The sequence below is a fragment of the Silurus aristotelis genome (assembly GCF_946808225.1).
Source record: "Silurus aristotelis genome assembly, chromosome: 8".
NCBI classification, from domain to species: domain Eukaryota; kingdom Metazoa; phylum Chordata; class Actinopteri; order Siluriformes; family Siluridae; genus Silurus; species Silurus aristotelis.
This window is the reverse complement of record NC_139581.1, coordinates 5,309,527-5,317,648: the sequence shown is the minus strand read 5'-3', so window position 1 is coordinate 5,317,648 and position 8,122 is coordinate 5,309,527. Positions and strand designations below refer to the sequence as shown.

Sequence of the window (8,122 nt, the reverse complement as noted above, 5' to 3'; positions counted from 1 at the left end):
AAGACGCCTGTCAATAAATGGAATATTTTATGGTTGATTTGGTGTGAGAACTGGACCATGGAGCATAAATCACATTCTTTACACCATGCTGACAACTGAACAAGAGATGCCACCAAAATACACTTGGTGGAGAAGGCAATCTAGCAGAGGTAATGCTCTGGAGAAAGTTCTCATGGGAAACCTTGTGTTCATACAATCCAGGCATTCATGTAAAGGCTTATTTGACACCCACCACCTACCTAAACATTTTTGCAGGCAAAGTGCATGCTTTTATGGCAGTCTTTTCTAAAAGCAGTGGCCTCTTTCAGAATAATTCTGACCTGTTCTGGATTGTTCTGGAGGGCTTTATTGAACATTACAAGGAGGTCAAGGTGTTCATTCGGCTTCCAAATTTCCCAGACCTCTATTCTATTCCAAGTATTTGTGAAATGTTTCCTGAACAAACAAGTCCAATCCATTGAGTTTCCACCTTATATGACTTGAAGCTTCTGCTGCTAACATCTTGGTGCCAGATACCACAACACACCTTCACAGGTCGTGTAAAGTCCATGCCTAAAGTGGTCAGAGCTGCACAATACTACACACTACAGGCCAGGTGTAGGTTTTAATACACTGCTGATCAGTGTATGTTTCCTATCATGTTTGTTAGAATGAATATTTCCATGTAGCATTACAAGCTTCACAGTATTAAAATGCACTGGACAATATGACGGAACTCATTCTTATTTATTTTCTCCTTTTCCTCCTACGTAAATGTAAAATCAGGCTCCTTTAAAAATAACAGGAGTTTATTGCAACCATTTTAATTAAAGTAAATTGCTGCAATCATGCTGATTATAGTAATCAGAAGTTTTACAATATTATAGCCGGTTTTTATGGTTTCCGCCAAGTGAGTGCATTGAATATGGCATTTTTACTGAAGCACTGCTTCAATTCGCTCTTTTCAAATTATGTCAAATGATCAGAACAAAAAGATAAATTGGTAAGTTACTTAATTACTGACTGGGCCTCTGTAACACATTATTAATCATTGCATGAATCTTTCCTCAAGCAATACTAAGGATTTTTCTATGGTCTATTTCTCATGAATATATATATATATATATATATATATATATATATATATATATATATATATATATATATATATATATATATATATATATATATATATTTATATATATATATAGGGTGGGTGGCTGTGTGTTCCTGCAAAATTTCATATATATATACAGTAAGGAAAATAAGTATTTGAACACCCTGCTATTTTGCATGTTCTCCCACTTAGAAATCATGGAGGGGTCTGAAATTGTCATCGTAGGTGCATGTCCACTGTGAGAGACATAATCTAAAAAAGAAATTACAGAAATCACAATATATGATTTTTAAACTATTTATTTGTATGATACAGCTGCAAATAAGTATTTGAACACCTGTCTATCAGCTAGAATTCTGACCCTCAAAGACCTGTTAGTCTGCCTTTAAAAAGTCCACCTCCACTACATTTATTATCCTAAATTAGATGCGCCTGTTTAAGGTCGTTAGCTGCATAAAGACACCTGTCCACCCCATACAATCAGTAAGAATCCAACTACTAACATGGCCAAGACCAAAGAGCTGTCCAAAGACACTAGAGACAAAATTGTACACCTCCACAAGGCTGGAAAGGGCTACGGGGAAATTGCCAAGCAGCTTGGTGAAAAAAGGTCCACTGTTGGAGCAATCATTAGAAAATGGAAGAAGCAAAACATGACTGTCAATCTCCCTCGGACTGGGGCTCCATGCAAGATCTCACCTCGTGGGGTCTCAATGATCCTAAGAAAGGTGAAAAATCAGCCCAGAACTACACGGGAGGAGCTGGTCAATGACCTGAAAAGAGCTGGGACCACCGTTTCCAAGGTTACTGTTGGTAATACACTCAGACGTCATGGTTTGAAATCATGCATGGCACGGAAGGTTCCCCTGCTTAAACCAGCACATGTCCAGGCACGTCTTAAGTTTGCCAGTGACCATTTGGATGATCCAGAGGAGTCATGGGAGAAAGTCATGTGGTCAGATGAGACCAAAATAGAACTTTTGGGTCATAATTCCACTAAACGTGTTTGGAGGAAGAAGAAAGATGAGTACCATCCCAAGAACACCATTCCTACTGTGAAGCATGGGGGTGGTAGCATCATGCTTTGGGGGTGTTTTTCTGCACATGGGACAGGGCGACTGCACTGTATTAAGGAGAGGATGACCGGGGCCATGTATTGCAAGATTTTGAGGAACAACCTCCTTCCCTCAGTTAGAGCATTGAAGATGGGTCGAGGCTGGGTTTTCCAACATGACAATGACCCGAAGCACACAGCCAGGATAACCAAGGAGTGGCTCTGTAAGACGTATATCAAGGTTCTGGCGTGGCCTATCCAGTCTCCAGACCTAAACCCAATAGAGAATCTTTGGAGGGAGATCAAACTCCGTGTTTCTCAGCGACAGGCCAGAAACCTGACTGATCTAGAGAAGATCTGTGTGGAGGAGTGGGCCAAAATCCCTCCTGCAGTGTGTGCAATCCTGTGAAAAACTACAGGAAATGTTTGACCTCTGTAATTGCAAACAAAGGCTCCTGTACCAAATATTAACATTGACTTTCTCAGGTGTTTAAATACTTATTTGCAGCTGTATCATACATAAAATAGTTAAAAAAGCATACATTGTGATTTCTGGATTGTTTTTTTTTTAGATTATGTCTCTCACAGTGGTTTGATTTCTAAGTGGGAGAATTTGCAAAATAGCAGGGTGTTCAAATACTTCCTCACTGTATATATACACACCAAACTAGGTAATGTAACAGTATAAAGATTTTCTTTGACCAAAACAAATATATAAATGTACAAATCTTCAACTTTATTTTCAGTGAAAAATCCTCCCTTAGCATGAAGACTTGCCAAAGGTGTTCAAAGGTGATTTTTTTCTTGTGATGCAGTTCATCCCAGAGCAGTTATTTAGGATTTAGGTGCAGACGTTTGTTTGTTCTCAAAGTAATGTTGAGTTTGGACATACGCTTCAGCTCATTGTCTTGTTCTATGGTGATGTTGGTTCCAATAAGTATGGAATAGTTGCCATGTTGGTCCAAAATAAGTCTCCAACTCCTGCTCCAAAACAAACCCAAACCATTAAGCTTCCACCTCCATGTTTGACTGTGGGTGTGAGGCAGTCTGATAACATCTTTACTCCTGTTTCTTAGTTCTTCTGTTAGAGCCTAAAAAATGACAGATTTGGACTTTTATATCCACAAAACTTTCTTCAAGGCATTCACTGTCCAATTTAAGTGTGTTTTTGCCTTTTTATTGAGTTTGCTTCATACGAACAATACAAAGTCATTGTCAGGCTGCAGACGCGGAAGCCGATATAGTCCGTTCATTGTCCTTTTATTTCAACAACCGTACAACACAAAAACACTCATAAGCCGTTGAAAACAACAAACAAACACATCCGCTCGATACGCGTTGTCCGCTATGAGTTCGAATGTCCCAAGCATAATCCATAAAGCCTTCGGCAATGAGTAATCCAAGTCGGAAGTGGAATTCGCATATACAGCCTGTGACTCAAGAACGTGAGTTTAAGTAGTCTGTTCTTTAATGAGCCACAGCTGTCAGTAATCTTGGAAAGCAGCGTGACTGCTATCGAGGGGGGCGTGGCAGGGTGAATCCCTGACAGCTACAGAGGGGGGCGTGGCAGGGTGAATCCCTGACAGCTACAGAGGGGGGCGTGGCAGGGTGAATCCCTGACAGTCATATCTATTAAGCAATGTATTTATGTGTAGATAGATAGATAGATAGATAGATAGATAGATAGATAGATAGATAGATAGATAGATAGATAGATAGATAGATAGATAGATAGATAGATAGATAGATAGATAGATAGATAGATAGATAGATAGATAGATAGATGAATACTAGACATAACTAAAGATATATTTACCTGCTTAAGCAAGATCCAATTGCTATAAAAACATCTTCTATTAAGTGTCATATTTTATAATGATACAAGATTGTGTTATGACACTTTTTGTTTTTGTGCAGGTTTGTGATTTTCTAACTGGGTGTACTCCCAGTCACAAAGCTGATGTGACATGACATGGCAAATATGAATATTTAATATTTGGGTCGTCTAATTTAAGATCAAGGAAAATATTTTTTAAATGTTTTGACAGGGTAAGTTTGCTGAGCTACAAAGTCGGTCATCATGGTGTTAAAAGTATTAGTGCAATGTTCACAGCAAACGCCTGATGGAAAAAGTCTAAATGTCATTCCATAGCAGATACAGTGAAGGTTCAATCTAGTCATCATGTAGCTTTATAGACATCAACCATAAAAAAGAAAATAGTGTTAGCTATAAATATAATTCTATATATAAACAAAGAAGTAAAAAAATAACATGGGTAAGGAAAAGCAGCCACTTGGCATAGCACTGGTTCTGTATGTTTCACTTTGAGTTACATGTGGAGCAGGGTGGAGAAACACTCACCCAACCTGCTGAACTAATTAAATTCACTGCATTCAGGACTTTCCAAACTACCGTAATTTCCGGACTATTAAGCGCACCCAAATATAAGCTGCACCCACTGAATTTTACAAAGATTTTTATTTTGAACATAAATAAGCCGCACCTGTCTATAAGCCGCAGGTGTCTACACTGAAATTAATGAACTTTACACAGGCTTTAACGAAAGACAGTGTCTGTTACACGGCTTGTATCTAAACAGTAGCCTACCAAGAAAGTCATTGTTCACTGTCTTCCTCCTTCCTTTCACAACAATTTCTCTCGGGAGTTTATCTTTTGGCATCGTCGTGCGTTTAAAAATCACCATCGGTGAAGCTTTTCTCCCGATGCCGTGCAGCTCAGAACACAGGTGAAGTGTGTTTTCATGCCTGGTTGTTTTCAGCGTGACGAATGATTCGCATTTCCTGTTCACAGTCCGAGTGAGCGGAAGGTCAAACGTCAGAGGAACATCATCCATATTTATGATGTGGTGCGGCCCGATTCAGTGGGAGCGCATCTGATTTAATATAAAGAGTTTCATTGGTTCACCTTAAACCCGTTCTGTAATTTCATTGGTCTAATGTTATGGGGCTCAGTTTTTTGGCATGAAGCTTGTGAAACCGGGAAAAACCCAGGAAAAATGTATAAATTAGCAGCTTCATTATTTAAGCTGCGGAGTTCAAAGAGTGGGAAAAAAGTAGCGGCTTATAGTCTGGAAAATACGGTGTCTCTTCGTCAAGGCACCTGTTAGTGGGTGGGAAATATTAGGCAGCAAGTGTTCATTTTGTCCTCATAAATAATGTGTTAGAAGCAGGAAGGATTCGAGTTTGACAAGGGCAAAATTGTGATGTCAAGACGACTGGGTCAGAGCATCTCCAAAACTGCAGCTCTTGTGAGATGTTCCTGGTCTGCAGTGGTCAGTATCCATTAAAAGTGATCCAAGTAAGGAACCGTGGTAAACCGACGACAGGGTCATGGGTGGCCAAGGCTCATTGATGCACGTGGGGAGCGAAGGCTGACAAAACTTGCTGGAGAAGTTAATGCTGTTAATGCTAATTGGATAAGTACTGTTTTGCAAAAGGGGACCATCGCTATTTTAAGCAGGTGGTCATAAAGCATTATGGCCAAACTTATGTCAATATTGAGTACCTATAGAGTAGTACTGCATCCTTCATACATGTATATCTGAAGAGTCTATAATTTGATCAGATTTTTAATGGAAAGATAACAGCTTTACGATTCTCTCCTGGAGGCGTGCGGTGGGCGGAGCTGAAGAGTTACAGGTATGGGCAGCTTTTGCATAGCGATCATCTGCAAGCTGCAACATCGCTATGAATAACAGGAACAAAAGCTTAAAGTCAAAATTGAACTCTGGCTAACAGTCCAATACAGCCATACATATTTAATTCAGAATCTGGTCCCGAGTCTGAAATTGAACACCAAGAACAACAGCAGCAACAACGACTACAGCAGGACATGTCTATATGGAAAGTATAAAACAAGGTTTTCCTTTAGACAACTTTCATAACCGAACGGAGCACGGTGATAGGCGTGGCTCTTGCTCTGGTTACTGTGGGAGCCCTATTCTGGGAGAAGTGCTCATTCAAGGAATACCGCCCTTCATGATGTCATGAAGGTATTTACCAATGTAAATAACTCAGAATGCATCAAATAGCAATAGGACCCCCCCCTTTATGAATTCCATAATGGATTGGACTTTACATATAGGACAATCTATGTTTCATTACAGAAGGTTTCCTGAGTGTATATCTCTGATATTTAAATGCACTGTTATTTCAGATTTATTTGTTACATGCCTTGATTTTCTTTCTTCTTCATGCTCCAGTGGAGAAATTTTCAATTGTAAAGATCACAAATCCATGGACATGCAATGAACAGATGTAGCCTGTAGCCATTTCACTGACATTCAGATCTGCAGATGACTTAATGAGCCGACATTCATTACAATATGAATGAAAGAATTGAGTTTTGGGTTTTATGAACATAATGCAATTTGTGACAGTTTTCAAAACATCCAATATTTCTTTAATGGAGCATGTTGGAAAATAAATATGAAGGCATGTGATATCAGGGGAATGACAAAGACAAAGGAGTGGGTAAACATTTTGTCTTGTTTTGCTTTCTATTAAACTGTGCATTCTAAAACAATACTAAATAAAAACAATAAAAACGTGTAACGTGTTTTGAATGATGGGAGAGTGGGAGAGGATTCATTGTGAACACCTCAGAACTTAAATGCTTTCAGACATATATCTATTTGTTAAAAATGTAATTACAAATTCATAAAAGGATATAAAGGGTGAAAATATAGACGATTGCTCAAAAGCATTTAAAAAATTATAATTTTATCAGGAGCAACTGTGGATTATCTGTTTATAAAGTTTTGGAGGACATTTTATAGTAGACAACAGTTCCTGAAAATATCATACATTCTGAATGAACATTTCATAACTTCATTTATAAATTTCTAAAACTAACCTGATACTTGCTGACTATTTACTGGCATGTATAACTAATCTCCAGCAAGAATGATGCCGAAGTAAGATGATCAGTCAAGAACTTCTTTATTAATTTGGTGCATTGGGGTGATTTTACCCAGAGAAATAAAATTGATAGCTGTGTGCTAGTAACACCTTGTAATATGCTGACATCACAACTAATGGCAGGTGAGCAATTACTTTGACAATAAGCCCAGTTAACAGCCTCACCCACTGCCCCTCACCTCTCCCAATCACTCCCAATTGTTTTAAACAGAGCGTTAAATTAGTTTTAAACCAGCATTATTAGCTGTAGTGTATATACACTGTTATTATACAGTTTCTTCGCTACGTCCAGTTTCTGCTTTCTGCCTACAGTTCAAACACCTTTTACCCTTTTGCCTGTTGATTTTGTTTATTTTGGCTTGATTACCGCTTTGCTTGCTTTTATACAGTCACGCTTTTACTTGATTCTATTGATTTCTCTATTGATCCTATCAGTTTTTGTTCTGTTTGCAATTGCTATTTTGTCCGTGCTGTTGAAAACCTGATGATGCCCATTCGCAAGAGGCAAAGTTCCCAAGGGTGCAACTTTGGGCAGATGTTTCTCAGATGCACCAGTGCACACTGAAGCAAACAGCAAAGTGTTGCTACTAGAGTCAGCATTTTTGTCCTCAGCTAGACTGATCAGAGGGCCTGTGAAAAACGCTCCATGTCCACACTGCAACGTCTGAAAACGCTTACGTTCCTGTACTACATGTGCAAATCATTTGACACTTCGACCTGCATCATTTCCGCCTTTGCGTTTATTCGCTTTCCGAATCTTCTAAATGACGCGGCAATGGTTTAAAATGTGACATTGATTTCGAAAGCTTCCATTGTCATAGTCCACACTGCAACGCAAAAATGCCGTTTTCAAATGCATCCACTTTGCAGAGCATTTTTAAAAAGGTTTTATGAAAATGTATAAGTGAAAACATAGCCCAAGTTTGACTTGTCAATTTGTCGTTGCCCACTCCCAACGTTTCCATGTCATCCAGCTTCATCTTTGTGGCCTCGACTTTCTTAGCCTTGGCTTTCTTGTTCTTCTATGCTTG

General features: G+C 38.9%; 1 protein-coding gene across 1 annotated transcript in view; it reads right to left on the bottom strand.

The window, feature by feature from the left end:
* The window catches only part of nbeab (neurobeachin b), a 444,946-nt gene that overhangs the window by 239,571 nt on the left and 197,253 nt on the right, over window positions 1–8,122 (bottom strand). The window lies entirely within an intron of this gene.